Source organism: Phyllostomus discolor, chromosome 1 (assembly GCF_004126475.2).
Source record: "Phyllostomus discolor isolate MPI-MPIP mPhyDis1 chromosome 1, mPhyDis1.pri.v3, whole genome shotgun sequence".
Classification (NCBI taxonomy): domain Eukaryota; kingdom Metazoa; phylum Chordata; class Mammalia; order Chiroptera; family Phyllostomidae; genus Phyllostomus; species Phyllostomus discolor.
Window position 1 is genome coordinate 127368690 of NC_040903.2, and position 22761 is coordinate 127391450.

The 22761-nt window shown below is 35.1% G+C and overlaps 1 pseudogene; it reads right to left on the minus strand.

The window, feature by feature from the left end:
• Positions 1 to 2553: 2553 nt before the first annotated feature.
• LOC114492054 lies at positions 2554 to 2907 on the minus strand (annotated as a pseudogene).
• Between the last annotated feature and the right edge of the window lie 19854 nt (positions 2908 to 22761).

Sequence of the window (22761 nt, forward strand, 5' to 3'; positions counted from 1 at the left end):
TTCTATTTCATTTAAAGTTGTTTTGTAAGAAGGAGTCTCCTATATTTCTTTTTAATGTTCTCTAATTAAAATGAGAAATTTGATCACAGCTATGACATTGTCATTAGGCAACAGAAATTTTTCAGCTGCTCCATTATAGTCTTCTGGGACCAATGTTGTATATGCGGACTGCCATTGACCAAAGAGTCATCATGCAGCTTGTAAACTGTAGTTGAACACTCCCAAGGAAGAGAGAAATCTACTGTAGAGATGAAAGCTCTTCACTTAAATATCACTGAAACTAGAGATTCTATGTATCTTGTTGACTGTTTGTGACAGATGTTGCAGATTGGTTGCAAAAGTTTCATTTCTATTCCTGTGTAATGTACTTTACTTTTCATTTTGAGACTGGAAAGTTTAAGACAGTTTCTAGACTCCCTTTTGCAAGATATCTTTCTTCCACAAAGGCACCAATCTAAGATTTGCAAAGTAGAAAGTAGTCAGTCTCAGCTTTGTTACTTCAGCTAGTTCTACAGCATGTATTGCCAATATACTGTGACCTAGGCTCAATGAGACCACTCACCCTGGACCTTAAATCAAAAGCAAATGATGTCAAGTAGGGAACACAGTAGAAAACATCTTCTTGGATGTGCAAGTGGAAAGTGGTGTCACCCAGGGTCCAGTGCTAATTATCTGGGAAGGTCTTGGGTATATCCCTTTACTTCATTCCTTTTGATATGAATTTGTATCTTTTACTTTAAAAAATCCATGTTGAGACTTCTGGTCAAGATAGAGGCTTAGGTAAATATGGCTCAAATCCTTATACAACCACAGCAAAAATTACAACTGGAATACAAAATAACTGTTATCCAGAGTCATCGGAAAATGAAACTGTATGGAAGTCTAACAACCAAGGAATTAAAGAAGTCACACCCATCCAGATGAGTAGGAGAGAGAGAGACCCAGAGACATGTGGAGGTGAAGAGACACAGAAAAAGCAGTCCCATAGCAACATGTGGTGGATAAAAATTGGGAGGGATACCTTGGGAGCAAGGGACCCTAGTCACACACCAGACCACCCAGCCCAGAGTTCTAGTGCCAGGAAGATAACTTCTGGCTATAAAAACTAGTGTGGGTTGGGGCAGCAGAAGAAAGAGTAAGATTCTCAGATGTCTCCTCTTAAAGGTCCCTCAACAGACTTAGGACTTACATAGACACAATACCTCTGGGCACCAGCACTGGGGCAGCAGCTGGAAGGGTACCTGTGGTACAGGGAGAAAGTGAAGGGTCTAGCATCTGGGTGAATACAGAGGGACAGCTTCTTCCTGGACAAAACTTTAGAGGCCAGTAGGGACATTGTTCTCTTTCTGAGCCCTCACCAAACAGAGCCATGGAATTGGAGACTACATCAACATTGTTCACATGGGTTGCCCCACCCCATCTAACTTACTGATACACTTTTCTACAGACCATGCCACTAAGATAGGGAGCAAAAGCAGCTCTATCTAATACATATAATAAACAGAGGGAGGCTGCCAAAATAAGGAGACAAAGAGATAAAGCTCAAATGAAAGAACAGAAAAAAAATTCAGAAAAAGAACTAAACAAAATAAAGGTAAGCAATCTATTGGATGTAGAGTTCAAAACACTTTTTATAAGGATGCTTAAGGAACTTGTTGGGCACTCCAACAGCCTAAAAAAGACCCAGGCAGAAATGAAGGTTACACTAAGTGAAATCAAGAAATACTTACAGGGAAACAACAGTGGAGTGGATAAAGCCAAGATTCAAATCAATGATTTGGAATATAAGGAAGACAAAAACATTCAATCAGAACAGCAAGAAGATGAGAGAATAAATAAAATGGGGATAGGCTAAGGAGCCTCTGAAACAACTTTAAACATACCAATATTAAATCATAAGGGTGCCAGAAGAAGACAGAGCAAGAATTTGAAAGCTTATTTGAAAAAGTAATGAAAGAAAACTTCCCTAATTTGGTGAAGGAAATAAACATACAGGAAAGTCCAGGAAACACAGAGAGTACCAAAAAAGATTGATTCAGAGGACCACAGCAAGACACATCATAATTGAAATGCCAGGGGTTAAAGGTAAAGAGAGAATCTTAAAAGTAGCAAGAAAAACAGCGTTATCCTTGAAGGAGTGCCCATAAGACTGTCAGCTGATTTCTCAAAAGAAACTTTGCAGTCTAGAAGGGATTGGCAAGAAGTATTCAAAGTGATGAAAAGTAAGGACCTACAACCTAGATTACTATATTCAACAAAGCTATCATTTAGAATTGAAGGACAGATAAAGTACTCCCCAGCCAAGGTAAAGCTAAAGGAGTTCATCATCACCAAGCTATTATTTTATGAAATGCTAAAGGGACTTATTTAAGAAAAAGAAGATCAAAACTATGATCATGAAAATGGCAATAAATTCACAACTATCAAAAACTGAATCTTAAAAAACCAACTAAGCAAATAACCAGAAGAAGAACAGAATCATAGATATGGAGATCATTTTTATTTCTTTTAAATTATTTTTATTACTCAAAAAAAGCTTCATTTTTTTTTAATTTAGCTTTCTGGTGCTTGTGCATTCAATAATTTCACAACAAGTTTCTGCTCCTCAGTCTGGAAAGCACAACTGATCCTGTCCCAGGCACATTTAGCACCCATGGATCCACCATAGGCCCTGCTGACAGATTTTTACAACTTCATTAGAACTTTAGATCTCACAGCACGAACTCCATGAAGTCAGCCTGTGTACACACCACATGCAGATTTTGGTGCTTTCTCGACCTTTTTGGTATGGAGGTAAACCATTCTGTTGCCAGGGATTCAGGACAGTCTAGTTTTGTAAGAGGCTGTATTGCAGGACAGCCTCTGACAGTATGTCAAATGCTGGACCATTGTGAATACCTAATGACACCGTTCTCAGAAGAGCAATATGGAGATCATTTGGGTGTTATCAGTTGGGAGGGGGTAGAGGGAGAATGGGGGAAAAGGTGCAGGGATTAAGAGGTATAAATTGGTAGGTACAAAACAGAAAGGAAGATGTTAAGAATAGTATAGGAAATGGAGTAGCCAAAGAAATTATATGCATGACCCATGCATATAAAGGAAGGGGGATTGCCAGAGGTAATGAGGGGGTACCAGTTGGAGGAGAAAAAGGTGGAAAAATTGGGACAACTGTAACAGCATAATCAACAAAATATATTAAAAATAAAACCAAGAAATGAGTCAAAAATAAAATAAATAAAATGAGAAAATTTTAATTCAAATCACATATCCAGTTAACACATCTTTAAGGAGGTTGTGGTTAGAGTACTACAGCATAGGTCACATATATCTGAGAGATACATTCATTACTAGTTTGTGCTTAAATGCAAAAATTGTATATATACATATATAAATATGTAAAAACACTGCAAATTTGCAGTGTTTGCACTTATATTTATATAATAAAATACATGATTTTTTCATTTATTTTCAGTTATAATCTAGAAATTATTAAAGAAAAAATGGAAAGTATAAAGGATATTTTTTCTTTTAAAATAACAAAAGCATGTATATTGTTAAAAATACAACAAAAATGTTTTAATATTAATTAATTAGAATCTTTAGTAGTTGGTGTTACAAAATATTTGTAATAGCCATCACAAACAATATTGCTATGCTGAAAGTATAAATACTTTTCAGAACATTTGCAAAAATATTTTGTTAAGAGACTCTTTCTGGATGCATAGCATCTAACACATCTTTTTCTTTATCTGCCATTTTCAAAGGTAAATGAAAAAAAAACCCACAACACTGACTTTGATGTTCATAGAAAAAAATAAATTAGAAAAAACTACAGCAACACTGAGTTTGAAGTTCATGGTATCTGTCACATACAATTTACTATCAAATATGACACACCCTTTTGAAACATGTGTTATAACCAAACTGATGGCTTAAACTTTATGGCTTAACATTAGTCATGAACAAATGTGCAGTTAGTCATGACCTTGAACTTGTGCACCTGATATACATAACAATATTTAAGAAACAACTTTGTATCTCTAAGATCACCTCTGACCTCTGCAGGGTTAAAAGCATATTTTTATGTATACAAGAGGACATTGTTTGTATTGTACTTACATTTTGTTTTAGTGTTCTGTAATATAGTCCACCTTTTAACGGTTATTAGCTGACTTGATGCCAAAAGATCACCTGTATTAGTGGTAATTGGCTTTTATAAATATTGCTCACTATGCAAATGCATTATTTACAAGCATATTAGGCCAAAGTGGATTTGAGAACTTCTGTAATAGGTTACATGAATTCATTATGAGGCAAAATATTTGACAATAGGAGTTGATCTTAGTTATAATTTAGAATATACAAAATTTGTGATGTTTTCTGGTTCAAGAATGCTAAAACAAGACTGGGTGGGAGGCATAAATGAATACAGATTGGGTGTGAATATCTGAATTCAGCAGTCTCTTCCTTAACCATCTAAGCTGGAATTATCTTGCACTCCCTAAGCAATCTACTATGCTGCCACATTATACCAAGTCAGTATCAGATAATTTTGCTGGAGGTAAACCCAAAATATTTGGGCTAGATTCAGAGGGAAGTGGAAGGAATACTGTTTTCCAGTTTTGGGAACATGTAAACTTTACTTCTTATAGATTGAGAAAGCCAGTTTTATTCCACTTTAGATTATTTGCATAGCATGATAACTACACTTGGTACTACTGTACTGAACACTGAAAATTTGTTTTGTGTTTTCATCACAAAACGAAATATTAACTATGTGAGGAGAAGACACGTTAATTAGTTCAACTATAGTAATAATTTCACCATGTGTATGTATGCCAAATCATCATGTGCACTCTCAATACACAATCATAATTTTTATTATAAATAAAATCAACAGAGTAAAAAAGTCATTCTGGAAGAGCTCACAGGGCTAAGGGGGCAAGCAGCCCTCTGTTGAAGTGGTGACTTTCCAGCCAGGGTGGAGGTTCCTGCGGTAGGGCTGAGCTGTGACGGGTGATCCTTGGTTATTTTGTATAACTGCCATTTATGGAACACTACTACTGGCAAGAGTACAAAAATTATTAAGATAATGCCTTTGCTTTATTAAAGTTTATATTTCAGCAAGAAAGACACAAATAAGTTTGATCCTAAGTCATAAATAATAGAATCTATGTAAAGTGTTTGGGAGCAGGATGCATGGGGCACAAATTCTTTCAGAGAACTGGGGAGTTTGAGGAAGTACTGTCTTTGCTTAATTCAACAATCTCCACTTACTTTCTGGGTAAAATAACAATATCAAGGCTTGTGTTTCATAAAAATTTGGATATCAATTTAAATTTGTGTTTCACAGATCTGAGCATAGTCTACGGAGCCCACTTCCTTCTACTTCTTTCTAGATGACTGCTTCCAGAAATTCTTGTTCTACAAGTGCTCCTCAGTGCATGGGAACTGTGTGGGGCACCTTCGGGATTAACTTGTACGTCTCGTAACATTTTACAAACTGCATGCCTTTGAAAATATATTGTATCAATTCTGGATTATTTTTTCATCAGGTTTTATTTTTATTTATTTTTTTATTTGTTGGTTGATTCATTTGCTTTAATAACTTGCATGGACCAAACTTAAAGAATCTGTCTCTCCTATGGTCTGCCACCACTGTCACTTATGCTCAATCCTTTTTGTATGAACTTATTTTAATCTTTGTTGCTTCACCTCCAAGGAGTAGCCTTTGTCTCTGCATAGCTTAGTAATTACCAGGTAAATACACATATGTTGTCTTCAAACACCTCAAACTAGGAAGACTTTCACTCTACCAGTAGTCCTTAATGGGTTGAGAATACATTTTAAAGTTCATGCATTTTCAAAATCTACTTTGTTTTTCCTTTTCTTCTTGATGCTCCTATGTTTCCTTTGCACACATGTGCAGCCTCCTGGTCAGTCAGACATCCATAGAAAGTTTGGAGCCTCTTTAATATCCCTTGGAATGTATGTAGTCTCAAGGTGGCCAGGGAAGTATATGGAGAGACTACCAATCTCTTCCATGGGTCTTTTCTATTCAGGGTTTTCCATTAACTGTCAGATCTTCCCCATTTGCCTCCCACCAAGATCACTCACTGAAAACAGATAGATTGTCATTTTCTACACCAGATCTAGTAAGCTCTGTACATCAGCAAAGCTACTGGTTTGCACAGGCGCTTCACCCTTGCGGAAACATTTTGGTTTAAAAAGGCAGAATAATGTATTTAGTATATTCCCAATTTGGCATTTATCAATGACCTAGATGTTTACCAAAAGAACCAAAGAGAGGATTGATGAAAGTCCTGTTATTTCATTATTTCTTAATAAAGTGTCACATCTGACAAAATGTTACCAATTTTTAATTGTTGTTGACTATGTGGATCTGTATTATACAATTTTCTGGACTTACTTTAAAATAAGATGTATAAGTAACATTATTTGGATGCTTTCAAGTTTTATTTTTTTTTAAGTTTTATGATGTTAAGTTTCACATTGAAGACATTTTTATTTTAAAATAATGATGTTAATAGTGTTCAAAGTACCTTGATAATCTGAATGAGGAGTTATCCTTTTTATTTTTATTTTTATCATCAGGCTCTCATTGGAGAGAATTATCTGTATACTGAAATTGCAGTAACTGGAAAAAATAGCAAGACTTAGGAAATCTTTGAAACATCCTGGCTTCCTTCTTCTTCTCCCTTATTGATTTTTTCTATAACTAAGATTGCTTAGTGGAATACAATCACTTTAAATCAACTGTCTCTACACATTGAAGGATTAGTACACATATACTCTTAATTAATTGAAAAGATATAAATTTGTTTCAGCAGCTATCCTAAAATAATATAGTAAATGATACCATAAATCTTTGTATACTTTCTCCCTTTTTTCTCATTTATCTTTCTTTAAACTCTTAGAGTATTCTATGAAAAGATTCATGTTTTTAAATTAGACATATACACATGTACATATATATATGCATAGATAGGTGTATCTTTTTTATTTTTGTGTCCATTGCAGAACTACATAGAATATTATTCCAAAATTGTGTTTTAAAAAAGTCCATATAAATTATAATTAACTTTTATATCATCACTTTTACTAATTAACCTAAGTGACAAGTAGCAAAAAAATATTGAGAGTAACTTCCTGCTTATAAGTACTATCAGCTCCCATTCTCTCATGCTGTTCTTAATGATAAGTCAAAAGTGTAAGTAAAACTTTTTCAGAGCTTGCATTAATTATATAATTACTTGAATGACACACAACTCAGCATCCAATATGTAGACAAGTACTGAATGACTGATGTCTATATTATCGATATTGCAAAAATTAAATTAGACTACTACTTTCTATATTTTCTACTGCCATGTCCAATTTTGGAAAAGGTGTCTCTTCTTTATTGGTTCAATGAATTGTTCTTTCAAGGTTAATCTGTATTATTAATCTTCTATTTCGTCTTTATTTTTTCAATAGGAAGATAAAACAATACAGATTAAAACTATGTTAAATACATAGAAATGAGATATGAAGGCAGATAATATTTAAATAAGATGGTTCAGAGAAATACTCTGTCAGTACTAAATTCTGATTTTATCAGCATGGTACTCCTTTGAACTTAGGACAATTGTTCCATCAAATATGGATTCCCACTCTGTGATGTTATATTTGTAGAAGGCAGGAGCACCACTAGATGCCATACACTTAAATATATGAGATTCTTTATGAAAACAGCACTATATGATATAATTATCTCTACCTCAATTTACAGATGACAATGTAATGTACCACAAGTGTTAGAAACATTCCAAAACCATGTAACTAAAAGTGGCAAAGTTGGGTTGGATTATATTTTTTAAACCAATGGTTTTGCCCTACTATCTCATGTAACCTGAGAGTATATTAGGACAAAAAGAAAACATATTTTCTTTAAAGAACCAGAATGAAGTGTTATGTAGCTGATAAGCATACTTAATCACATATATGTATTCAGTCACATATCTCACTTGAATGGTACAACAGTTCTGTGTTAAGTTTCAAAGAAAAGACTCAGCAATGTTGTAATGTACTTACTTTCACACTACTGGTAAGAAGTATAATCAAGACTCATACTCAAGGGGACTATTGTCTAGGTACCTGCTTTCTCCTCTATATCAGAACTGCTCACAGAAGTTCATCATCTGCCCTATCACTGATGCCTCACCAACATTGGTGGGACAATGAGGCACAAAGATAGTCAATGATAGAGCTCAGTGGCAGAGCCAGAATTATAATTCTTTAAAGTCAAGCTATCTTTCAAAAGAAAATCAATCTCATATCAAATTAATGATTCTTTACTTAAATTATTATTATATTTACTTGAATTATAACATTTTCTTTGAAGGTCATATGCAAAGTTTTAGGTAGATAATCTACCATTTCCTAAACATGTATTTGATACTCAGAATGTTGCTATAAGGCAGTGTGTATTTCTTAGTTCATCTCTGTGTTTTAATACCTAATCTCAGTGAATTCCAGTAAGAACTATTTTTCTCTTCAGATTACATGATCATGGGTTGTGAGCAGCCCCTATTTGGAACACACAATTCTAATTTCAGAGGAGAAAGAGCAAGTTAGCTTGTGAAACATAATGACTTTTAAAGCTTCTACTTGGACTTGCAAATGTAATATCTGCTCATGTTCCATTGACCAAAAAGCAAGTCATAAGGCCAAGCCTAACACCTAAGAGTGCAGACTGGTGCTTCTCCCACACCAGGCACTGCAGCTGCTAAGAACATAATCCTTTTACAGCTGGAAAACAAATAGTTGTGAGCAATCATACCTACACATCGTATTTACTTCACATTAATAAGTAACAGAATGGATTTTAATCAAGGTTTACAAACTTCATAGTCATATTGCCTGTCAAAGATAGTTTATTTTATAGAATAAAATAAGATTATAAAATATGTGCATGATTTGTTCTTGACTCATATGTCTTATAATGAAATGAATTGAGTTAGAATTTCAATTTTCACAGGGGACATGCCTATGTTTAATTATAAATTCTAATGTTGGTTTTCTCTAAAATATCATTTACTTTATTTTTTTCTGTTTTGGAAGAAATTACATTTTCACATTTCATGTGACATTAAAGAAGACATTTAGAAATCAGTAAGTGGTTGATATCATAGTTCTTTTCACAGTTTGCCTATTTAACATAGGTTTTACTTTAGTTAAAGTAGCCAACTATGCTTGATAATTAAATCAAGATAATTAAATAACAAACTAATTAAATCAAGATTCTCTGTTTTCTGGGTTGTGACTATTAATGAGTTGTATGCCAGATCTATTAATGGGATGCAAAAATATGCAGGTTGAAAGGATTAACTAACCATGTCAGGAAGCCCATCTTTTGCTGAGGCACTGAGTGACCAAGTATATAGAAGCCATAAAGTCAGAAATTAGATATAATAAAAGCCAATACCATAACCTTCTCTTTCATGTGTCAAGAACACATTGCCATATTGTGAAGGAAAAGTTTGTCTCCACCTTCTCTATCCATCTCCCAGCAGTCATCTGGTATAATTAGAAATAATTAGTATTCTCCCTCCACTGTGTATCTCCTCAGCAGTCCTGTCCCATCAAAATTTATGTGCATTTGCAGGATGCTCTTGGCGTTGCTAGGCAAGCCCAACTTGCTAAATACAATGATAGCAGAAAGGGAACATTCAGTTTGCTGAGTTAGTTCTCCATTGCACAGGAGGCTCGGAAATTCAATTTCTTTCTTCCTTTTTGTAGACAGAAAAGGACAGTTTAATGGTTAAGAAAACATACTTTCAATCAAGATTTTTGATATTTTCTACACGTGTGACCTTCTCCAGTTTACTTTCTGTGTTCCATATTCTACATTTATAAAATGGAGATACTGGGTTTGTTTTGAGGACTAAATGAGTTTATATATCTATATATCTGAAACAGTACAGAACTTTCCCTATACAGAGATAGTACTATTTAAATAGTAGCAGAAGTAATTATTGACTGTAACTTACGGGATTCATATCAAAAGATAGTATATTCACCATATTACCACTTATCTAATGCTGCATTAAAAATTATTCTACAATTTAATAGCTTAAAACAAAAATGATTTATTATTTCTCATGGTTCCTGTGGAACTTGAGAATGACTGCACTGAGAGATTTTGGCTTGGAGTATCTTGTGAGATTCCAGGCCAGTGACTTCCAATGCTACTCTCACCTGAGTCTGGAATAGAGCTGAAGGTCTTACTTCCAGTGTGACTCATACATTTGACTAGAAGATTGGTGCTAGCTGTTACAGATTCTCTCCACATAGGTATGTCTTAGGAGTTGCTTGAGTGTTCACACAACATAGATTCTGACTTTCACCAGAGACAAGGATCCGAAAGTCCAAATTCGAAGATGTATTGTTTTTTATGACCTAGTGTGGAAGCCATATGCCCTCATTTACGCTGTATTCTATTGGCCACTTTGTCCAGCAATGTGTCAATAGGAGAAGGTCTCTATACAAGGTCAGTGACACCAGGATGTAAGGGTCACCATGGGCCTTTTTGTGCCTACTAACCAATTCCATAAGGAAATGAAGCACTGAATGAAAACAAAAATTGATAAATTGTGATGTGAAATATAACTGCATTTGGAATGGGACAAATGTGTTCACGTTAGTGTGACCACACTATTCTCTTTTCATAGTATTTATGGAAAGGTGAACTTTTACAATAATATATGGGTTTGCTTATTATGGTTTAAAATAAAGAAAATTAGATGGAAGACTTGAATATTTCATTGCACCAGGCAATAATAACCTGATTTATCTCACTGTTTTATATTTCAATGTTTTATATTTCATCAGTGACTAACCCTTTGTGAATGGCACATCTTTTCATTCAAGACTTTTCTTGGGAAATACTTTGTCTAACTGAGGCTAATTCAATACCTTATATGACCAATTGCCTATCAATTTTATAGTTTAGTACTCAGAGGCCAATTTAATAAAAGTGATAGGATAGATCTTCATGGTCCCTCAGTGAAATATGCTCCATTCTGTTCTTTCCCATCTGGGGGTGGGCATGAGTGGTTCATCTGAATTTGTACCACAGACTCCACTTGGGCTTTTAAGAAGGGACCACTTCTTCCCAAATTTACTTCCTGTAGACAATCACTCTTGGCCTCTCTCACCTCCTCACTAATTCCTCCTCAGGGAAGAAAGAATGACTTAATCTCTTCCCTTTTTGTTGGAGTAAGCTGCCCGTGGGAGCCGCGTTTCATCCATGTTTGAAAGCATGCCAAGGGCAGGGCCCCATGAAGGGAAACTAGCTCTACCTCTGGAATATACTGCCAAGTTTGGGGGAAAGTTAATCTAATTCTGTGGTTTTTGTTTTGTTTGTTTGTTTGTTTGTATTTGGAAACTCAATTACCTTCAAATAAAAGTCAGATTCTTTATCAGTAACAAAAAGGCTATTTGGTTCCCTTCTGCCTTACTTCTTGTCTTATTTCAGGATTGGTTCAAACTTCAGGCAGGTGGGTGCTAATTATTGGCCTGTAGTGGAAAGAAATTCCCTGCAGAGTTTATTCCCTCTTATTTCCTCAGGAAGTTTCTCTCTGCTACTGAGGTGGTGGAAACAGATTACAAAGCCAAGATAGAAGCTGCATTCCAACAATGAATTTCTAATAAAAGGCCTTTGTCTATGATAGATAGTATGTGTTCCTTTGGCCTCAGGAAATCCTTTCACATGGAATGTGTCTTTTATATGTCGTTACAGAACATTATTTATTAATGGATTTATTTATTATTTATACTTTGCCTATGTCTGAAAGGATTTTTTGCTGTTTAAATATCACACTAGACAAATTCTAAATGGCTTGTGAACATTTTTTTACATTGCCACATACAGTATTTTGCTGTGTATAATGCACAAGTTTTTACCCAAATTTTTGAGAGAAAAATAAGGATGAGGATTATATATGGGTAAGATTACATACTATGGGTATAATAATGGGTATTATAATCTCATGTATGATGCACACAAAAATGTGGATGCACATTATACATGGCAAACATGGTAATCCCCTGCCAGAAACCCAACCAGTGACCCTTCACCTTACAGGACACCACTCAACCAACTGCACCATGCTGGTCAGGGTTCATTTGTAGTCTTGATCTCTCCTTGAAGTATGTCTTTGACTTTTGTTTACTATCATTGGCTTACTTTTCATTTTACAGTAGTCTTTCTAATTTAAATCTTTTTTATCTTTACCTGAAGACATGCTTATAGATTTTAGAAAGAGGAGAAGGGAGGGAGAAAGAGAAGGGGAGAAATATTGATGTGGGAGAGACACATCAATCAGTAGCCTCTTGCAGGAGCCATAACTGGAAACTGAACCTGCAACCTAGGATTGTGCCCTGAATGAGAATTGAACCTGAAACCTTTCAGTATACTGGGCATGTTCCAGCCAACTTGCCACACCAGCCAGGGCTCTAATTTAAATCTTAACTGATAAAACTTTAACATAACTATTTTATTCTTAATATTTAAAATTCTTACTATTTTATTTAGTGGGGTCTTTGCATAAAGCACATAGGGCACAGTCATACACACACACAAACAACAATTCCATCTTTACAAGGGGAGGGATTTAAACACTGAGTAACTTGTAGGGCAGAGGTGTTTTTGAGAAAACCAAATTGAGATCATGATCATAAAATGCTTACTATAATGTATTAGATAGTTCAAAATTTGGGTGTCTTATGCATAGCCTTTTCAATGTGGACAGTCTGTGTTCTTATCAAAACTTGCAAAGTGGATGACATTAAAAAGAAAAAGAAAAAATATTATCCATGGATCATCTAGACACATTTTTAAAAAAATGATTTTAACTTATGGAAGGAAATTTAGCAGACTGTGCTTAAAATGTTAAGTATTATCTTGTCATTTTTCAGAAGAGGGTTTTTTAGGCAGATTCCTTATGGAGTACTTAGAAGATTCCTGCTGTTATAGCTTCCTCATTGTATCCACACATTTCCTCAAAAAATAGGCTATAAAACACCCTAAAAGCTGAGGCAGCATAGAGATCTGGTCCCAGGGATCTCAAGGACAAATGATACTAGAAACCTCAGAGCTGGTGCCATACCACCACTTTTTATCTGATCCCAAGGATGCTAAGTGGCCAGCAGGAACATCTGATAAGCTGATGTGAAAATGTCTCCCCCACTCTACTACTTGCTCAAAAAAATGTAGAGTTTTATCTCCCTTCTAACCACTTACTTTTCCAGCCCCCATGTGGAATATTCTGTAAGCTCATTTTTTTCAAAGAGCCCATCTTTAGTGTAAGCCCACTTTGTTCTCAGCTAATAAGAGTAGCCAGCACAGCCATCCCCCCACCCAGCTCAGAGGAATGGACTTCTGTGGTGGCTCCCTTGTGCTGGAGCATAAGCTTAGCTAAATCTCTCCAGAAATTTTTCTGGGATCTCTGCTCAAGTTCTATCTTGGAGAACCTAATGCCTGTAACGGAGTGATCTGGGATTAAGCAATTTGTTGCTAAATGTCACCAGTTTAGGTTATTGGGTGGATGGAGCTTGTACCCACTCACACTAATTGAGGTGTAAGGTGAATGTGCCACTAGCACCCTAACATTTGGGGTCAGTTTTGAATGAGCTTCAAGGAATGCCATCCCCCTAAATTGAGGAATACTACTTTAGGATTCAGGAAAAGGCTTTCTTGTTATCTTTTAGGAATATCAGTACTGGTGTGCACAAAAACAAAGCCTCTTTCTATATGCACGGCATCCTTGAATCCTTGTTTCTGTCTGTGTTTAGCTAAAATGTGGAGATTTTATTTGTTAATTAAATAAAATGTGGCTGGGACTTCTAAATTTTAGTTTAGATACATGTTACTCTGACATGTGTTACATGGATCTGGCATAGAAATACATTCCACTTTGCATTTTATTAGCCCTATATTTCATTTCTGTCTGAAATATTTTTATAGACTTATCAACACTTCTATCTTTATCTGTATTTCTTGTCTGCTTCCTCTCACCATTTATTATCAGGAGATCTTAAAGAAATAGTTTCTTTCTCTCAATACTGAAAAAAATCAAACACATGTCTATTTATACTTGGAGTATACATATGTTTAGGCAAGTGTTGAAAGGGGGAAAGAGTGGGCTTGACATGATTTGCACAAATGTGTTACATACATGGAAGAGGTGAAAGGAAGATACCATCACAAAAACTATTATCCACTACTCCTTCTAGGGGCAAAACTTCAAGTTAAAGGCTCATTTCTCTCAATTATTAATGGAACATTATTACAGCAAATTAATTCTGTAAAAAAAAATCTCTTGGTAATTATTCACAGAGTTCCAAACACTTACGAAGGCTGTCAACATTTCCTGAGACTATTTCTGTTTCCAACTCACTGCCATGCTACAATAATTAGGTCCTAGAATAAGCACATGGTTAGGTGGTCTGGTTAAGTAATTATGCATAAAAGGTGGTTGTGGGAGCAAAATAAAATTATATTATTTATGTTTAATAATAATTTATAAAAATTAGTACTTATTTTGCTAAATTTGTAGGAACAGCATTATTGAATTTAACAAGTAATCTCTATTAAAATATTTCTCTATAAAATCTGATCAATTTGGTAAAGGTATTGACAGGATATCACAATACTTTCATAAAATTATATTCGGCCACTTTGTTCATAGCAAATTTTCAACTGCCCTTTGTTCCTTTTCCTCTATAACAAGCCCTTAATTTCTTACTTTAGATATGGCCTCCATTTAATGTAAACAATTTTGAGATATGCATTATCTGATTGAATCCAGTGTGGCCATCTCATTAATATTTTGTCTCTAGTACCTACTATCAGTCTCCTAATATTCTTTCAGGTTGTCTGTCACTAGATTGTTACTCATTTTTGATAACATTGCTTGTACCTGAGAGAAAGACCCTCTGTAGCCTCAGCTGCTTAGATGTTTCTCTCTGACTAACTCATTTTTCTAATAGCAGTAACAAGCTTTCCCTTTTATCTCCAAAATGGGGAAATATTCATTCAAAGTTGTGTAATAGGGGATTTACAATGTTTTAAATGTATCTTACTACATAAAATTAAATTAAAACATAATTAAATATAAACAGATTAAATTTAAATGAATACACATATCCTCATAGAAGCTACTCTATATGAAAATATAGCTAATTAAATTACTCAGTTATCTTATAACTTTGGTCAATATATATGTATACATAAATATGTGGATGAGGAAAAGTAGGTTTATGGTTGTTCATATGGATAATAAATAATACAAGAATAAGTAAGAAGAATTAACATTATTAAAACGACTATACTACCCAAAACAAAAACACAATAAATAAAATAAAATAAAAAATATAATACAAGAATAAATAATAATACAAATAAACTACATTTTATGTGCTCACAACTATAAACCTATGATTTACGTTTTGCTTCTCTCTCTCATTCAGCCCTCAAATTTTCAGCACTCTCTGAAGGCCGTTTTACATACAGTCAATTATTCTCAGTAATGATGTGGCAACTTTGGTTTTATTTCCATCCTATTCTTCAACCACCTTTTCATTGACAGACAGGTGTCATCATTGACAGACAGGTGGTGCCCGGGGCACCACCACTGACTCCATTGCTGTCTTACTGGCTCCTACTCAAGCACTGGTACAGTTTTGGGGTCCCCTATATTTCCCACACACCACTAAAATTTTTTAGCAAGTTCCATGCCTCCCACCTTCAGAGTCCCCAGAGACAAATCTATCAAGTAGAGGAGAAAGCCTCCTTCTCCTTTCAGGTTACTGAAATAAATAGGTACGTACGATAGCTCTACTGGCACTTGTGACTTTGTGTGTCTCTCATGTAATTTATGTGGCTCTGAGTTGGGAGAAATTCAGTTATAAACAATCTGTGACTTCATCATGTAAAAGGAGGACATCATCCATGAACCACTGAGGTGTGACTGGCTTCTAATTTGGGAAAAGTTGGAGATACAATGACAATTGTTCAAGTCAGAGATTTTGGGAATGGGAACTAGAGTCAGAAAAGAGGTTGTGCTTAAGTAGTTGTGATTCATAATAATTGCTGGTAGGAGGCAGGTTTTGATGTGTTAAGTTAAAGCTCGAAAAGTGAGTCCCATTTAACTGTGCCAGAACTATGCAACTGTCCTGTCTCTGGAAGTCTGAGTCATGACGAAGCCTCCACCCTGAATGAAGAGCCATTAATCCTGCTGGGCATTCTGTGCTCACTTTGCTGCCCTGTCCACCTACTTCATTTCCCTTGTCTTTCTCATCTCCCTGCCCATCCGTCTAATTCCTCCTGGACTGATAGCTCATTTGTTCATACATTCTACAGGAGGATAACCAAATCAGTGTTTAAATATAAACACTGAATTTTTAATTAAAATTCTCTTTAAATTTCCAAGTATTATAGTGTGTGGCTGATATATCAGTTTAAGCGCCCAAGGCCAGAAGGCAAATCTGAATAACAAGGACCATGTTGTCTTCAAAATCACAGTATCCTCCTTATGATTAAAAGTTTGATATTCAGTCAAGTTCATCTGAATAATTTTTTTCTAATTTTAGACTGATTTCCCTCTCCAGAAGTCCTATGTAATTTATGTTGGGTCTACACCAGTTATTCCCAAAAAGGTCTGGATCAAGCTGCCAATAAACTTAATTCATAAGAGAGACATTTGTCACATTTATATTATAATAGGAATACATTGCATCTTTTAATGTAGTTCCCATACCACAATATTTACCAGCTATTTCAGATAGCATTGATTGCATACATATTTCTATATTTTTAGTGTTATTAACACATTTTATCTTTATAAGCAGCACTATATATATATTATTTTGTTTCTTATTAGGTATGTCATCTCCCAAGTGAAGTGACTAGAGTAAAACTTGTGATAATGCTACAGCAAAAGTTTGGAGTGAATTTTAATTGAATTTGGGTCAATGTGGCTGTATGGTAGTGAACAAGGCAGCAGAGGTGTGGGAAGAGGTAAGTAAAAGGTTATACAGATATGTAGTAGCTTGTGGGCCATTGCAAGCATTTAAAATGTTATTCCAAGTATGATTGGAGGCAATTGGCAGGATATAAGCATGGGGGCAGCTCACTCTCACTTCTGCATGCTAAATAGATTGGAGGTGGATTAGGGAGGGGGTTGAAAATAGGGTAGACAATTAGCAGACAAAACAATAGCCCAACCAAGTGGTGATGGTGAGAGGTTCTATGTTGGTAGAAATGAAAACTGACAAAACACAGAAATTAAAATGACATTTTAAGGTAGAATTTACAGAGTCTGGTGATGGTGAGTGTCAAAGCTCTCCTTCATATCTATGGTTAAGTGAAGAGACAGTAGGAAAAGTCGATACAAAAATTTGAGGAATATGTGTTATTTAAAGTTGAAAATACTTAAAATGTACCTATAAGTTCATTTCTTTCTTTGAATATGATTAATCCATTGGGCATTTATTAAAAAACATGTATTAGCATAGCACATATGCCAAACATTTTACTAAGTATTGAACATATAAAAGTGAATAAGATATGGCCTTTGCTTCAGAAGCCATAATTATTCTGTAAGAGATTGACAAATAAACAATTATGTGCAAGCATATTTTGCTCATGAATATTTATGAAACAATTCAGACAAATTATTAGCAAAACAAATTCACTGATGTACAAAAACAATAGCACATCTTGACCTAGTAGGTTTTGTGCTAGTAATTCAGATGTCAGTTAGCATTAGAAAATATATAATGTATTAAAGGTGAAAACCTGCATGATTATTTCAATGGGAGTTTAAAAGAGATTTTGATAAACTCAATGCTTTTAATGATTAAAATAAAACAAAATATATTTCCTTGCTAAGAACTTTCAAAACTTATAGCATATATCATTTTTTACATCTGTGGAGTTAAACCTAAATTTAATTTTAATTGAATTTTTTTGGATGACATTAGTTAATGAAATTATGTAACTTTCATGTATATAATTCTATAACACATCATCTGTATATTGTATTGTGGGTTCACCACCCTAAGTCAAATCTTGTTCCATCACCATTTATCCCTTTACCCTATTCTACTTCCCTCAACCTCAATTTCCCTCTGGTAATCAGCATATAGTTTGTGTCTATGAGAGGTTTTTTTTTTGGCTTAATTCCTTCACTTTTTTACCCAGCCACATGATCTCCCTCCCCTCTGACAGCTGTCAGTCTGTTTTCTGTCTCTATACATGAATCTGTTTCTATGGGGTTTTTTTTAGTTTATTTAGTTCATTGAGTCCACATATGAATGAAATCATTTGGTATTTGTTTTTCTCTGAGTGGCTTATATTACATAGCATAATATTTTCCAGGTCCATGATTGCCATCAAAAATGGTAAGACATATCCTTTTTTAAGGCTGAGTAGTATTCCATTGTATAAATGCACCACAGCTTTTTAAACCACTTCTCTATTAATGGACACTTGGGCTGCTTCCAAATATTGGCTATTATAAATAATGCTGCAGTAAACAGGGGTGCATATATCCTTTTCTTTTTATCTTCACCTGAGGACATTTTTTTCACTGCTTTTAGAGAGAAAGGAAGAGAGAGAGAAATATTGATGTAAGAGAGAAACATCAATGCCTTTTCATATGTGCCCTGATTGGGGATCAAACCCACAACCTGGAAATATACCCTGATTGGGGATTGAAACCAAGATCTCCAATCAACTGAGCCAAACTGGCCAAGGGAACATATATTCTCTCAAATTAATATTTCAGGTTTCTTCTGATATATTTCCTGAAGTGGAATCACTGGGTCATAAGGCAGTTCCATTTTTACTTTTTTGAGGCATGTACCATGTTCATGGATGGAAAGTAGTAACATCATTCAAATGTACATGCTACGCAAAGCAGGCTATAGATTCAGTGAAATTCCTATCAAGATACCAATAATGTATTTCACAGAACTAAACAAATATTTCACAAAAATTTATGTGGAACCACAAAAGACTTTGAATAGCAACAATAGTCTTGAGAAAGAAGAACAACATTGGAGGAACCACACTACCTGGTATCAATCCATACTACAAGGACATAGTAATCAAAATAGCATGATACTGGCATAAGAACAGACATATAGATAAATGGAACAGAATAGAGATCCCAGAAATAAACCCATGCTTTTATATTCAATTAATATTTGACAAAGGGGGTACAAACATACAATGGGGTAAAGATAGTCTGTTCAATAAATAGTGTTGGGAAAATTGGACAGACATGTGCAAAAGAAATGAAAGTAGAACACCTTGTTATACCATACATAAGGATAAATTCAAAATGGATTAAAGACTTAAATGTCAGACTTAAAACCATAAAAATCCTAGAAGAAAATACATGCACTAAAATCTCAGACACTTTTCATAACAACATTATTTTCTGATATTACTTCAGGTAAAAGAAACAAAATAAAAAAATTTAAAAATGTCCACTAAACTAAAAAGTTGTTGCACATCAAAGGAAACCACCAATGACGTGAAAAGACAACCCACTGACTGGGAGAACAAATTTGCCACTGATACATCTGATAAGGGGCTAATAGCCAAAATTTATCAAGAAATATAAAACTCAACACCCCCAAAATAATCAATCCAATTAAAAAATGGGCAAAGGACCTGAATAGACACTTCTCCAAAGAGGACATACAGATCACCAATAGACATATGCAAAGATGCTCCATATCACAAACCATCAGAGAAATGCAAATTAAAACTAAATTGAGATACCACATGCTCATTGGTTATCATCAATAAATCAACAAACAACAAGTGCTGGGAAGGATGGAAGAAAAGGGAACCCTCATACAATGTTGGTGGGAATATAGACTGGCAAAGCCACTCTGGAAAGCATATGTCATTTTAATAGAAACATTTTAGGAGCATTTTTAAATCATTTTTATTGTTATCTTATTACAGTTGTGTCAATTTTCCTCCTTTGCCCTCCTACATCCATCCCATTCCCTGCTCCCACAGCCAATTCACACATTGTTGTCCATGTCTATGGGTCATTCATACAAGTTCTTTGACTAGTCTCCTCCCCAAAGGGTGCCCATTGTCCCACTTTTTTTGAAGTACCACACTGGACCCTCTAACAATTGCAGGAGGACAAGAAAAAATTACATTCCACAAGAATAGGATAGAAGAAAAAAATAATTAAATGCTATTCTGTATCAGATTGGGCTATGCTTTTTGAGGTAACTAAAAAACACTCAAATCCATGGGGCTTAACTCAAAATGTTTATGTCTCAATGATAAAATATTGGATTCAGTATGTCAAGAGCTGTGAAAGCTCTGATATTTTGGCCTACTCAGAAGCTATAAATTAGCCTGATTCATGAGAGATAGTTGACTTCATTACTCAAGGCAGTGAGCAGTGTACATATCCAGGTGGCTTTGTTCCTATGGCCCAGTTCCCAAAAGACAATTCAAAGTGCACCAGTTTACCTTGACCACTCAGCAGACCACAAAGAATATTCAGGTTCTTTAGTAGACAACCTGAATATTCTCTACTAAAGAGTAAGCATGTCTTCCCTTTGCAACATGAGGCTATCTCTGTCCTCCAATGTTGTTTGCTATACAATCACCACTGAGAGATAGTCCAGATAAAGACAGTGAGTGTCTCTGCTTGTAAAGTGTGCAGAAACATGAGACCAATGGAGAATTATCCTTTGAATACAGTAAAATCATTCTCCTCATCTTATCCTTAAGGATTCAGATTCTCTTCCATCTTCTACACATGACCTTGTCACCAAATCAGGGGAGAGAAAATGTGCAGAAATCATTCCATTCCTAATGCTTCATCCCAGAAATATCAACCAATGCTTTCTCTCGAACCCACTGTGGAGAGCCAAAATGGAAGTATATGGACTATATATTTGGCAAACATACTATATCTGCTAGAATTTCAAATCAATATTCCACAAAGACTTTAGTGGTCCTAATTAGTTGGTGTTAAATATTAATATGAAAAGCAAAGGTCTAAGAAGAACCAAAATACTCCTGAAGAAGAGGAAGGTGATACATTTGCTATATTTAATCAAATATCACCAGATGTTAATACCTATTAAAACCTACACTAAAAGCCATTAACTGTTAGCACAAATTGGGCAAAATGGAGACCTCAAAGCACCCATGCTTTGACATATGAAGTGACTAAGGAAAGGAAGGTCTGTTTCTTTTATGATGCTGAGAAAATAGCCAAACTTATCAAAAAATTAAATTTTAATGAGTATTTAAAAAAAAACCCTCACCCAAGGATATGAACATTTATTTTTAAAAGAGAGGAAGGGATATATATATATATATATATATATGAGAGAGACATCAATATGAGAGAGAAATATCAATTAGTTGCCTCCCATATGTACCCAGACCTGAGATCAAACTCAGAACCTTAGGTATGTGCCCTGACCTGGTATCAATCCCACAACCTTTTGGTACATGGGATGATGTACCAACCAACTGAGTCACTTGACCAGGGCTGAATTTATTTCTTAATTAAAAATGCAAGTATACAACTTGTTTAGGTTTATTAAAGGCTTAGAGATAAAGAGAAATTAAAACAAAAAGAAAAAAATAATGAATAACTTTGTGACCTCATTAACTACAAAAGGTGCTTACTAAACAACCAAAGGTGGTTTAATTATAACACATTAAAAATTAAAAGTGCTAGAGCAAGGGACATAAAGGAAAAAATAAACAAATGGGACCTCATCAAATTAAAAAGTTTTTGCACAGCTAAAGAAAACAGCATTAAAATGAAAAGAGAACCAACTGTATGGTAAAACATATTTGCCAATGATACCTCAAACAAGGGTTTGATCTCTAAAATATATAAAGAACTCACACGACTTCACTCTAGGAAGACAAACAACACAATTAAGAAACAGGCAAAAGACTTGAACAGACACTTCTCCAAGGAGGACATACAGAAAGCCCAGAGACATATGAAAAGATGCTCAGCATCACTAGTCATCAGAGAGATGCAAATTAAAACCACAATGAGATACCATTCCACACCAGTGAGAATGGCCATCATAAATTAATGTGGAGCCTGGCTCATGGGGTCCACGTCATTATGGATTAAAATGAGATACTCCCATGGATTACTGAATCTGGTGGAGGAAAAGGGAAGGCATGGTTTTTCTCTCAAGTGGAGCAAAAGCCTTGGCCCTCACTCCAATGAGCTTTTATTGTCTGACTGGGCACATTACAAGAAGGTCCTCATTAACTATGCACAGGCTCGCTTTAGGTGGTTAGCTTTTATAGAAAACAAAGGAGAGGATGCTGGTAATCACGTCACAGAAGAGGGATATTTGCAAATGAAAAAGCAAAAGTAGTTGGACAGGTTACACTCATACTTGGAAGGATTAGCTTGGTTTTTAGGAAGTTGCTTTGCAGTGAATGTCCTCAATTCAAGGTAAGGGAGTTTTAGCAAAAAGCAAGACTCATAGCAGCTTAGGTACATTGCAGGCCTGATTCCCCATGGGAAAACCTATCCGTGGGCATGGGTCCTGTGCATCTCTGAGTAGAGCTGCCTCCCACAATAAATAAATCAACAAATAACAAGTGTTGGAGAGGTTGTGGGGAAAAGGGAACCCTAGTGCACTGTTGGTGGGAATGCAAACTGG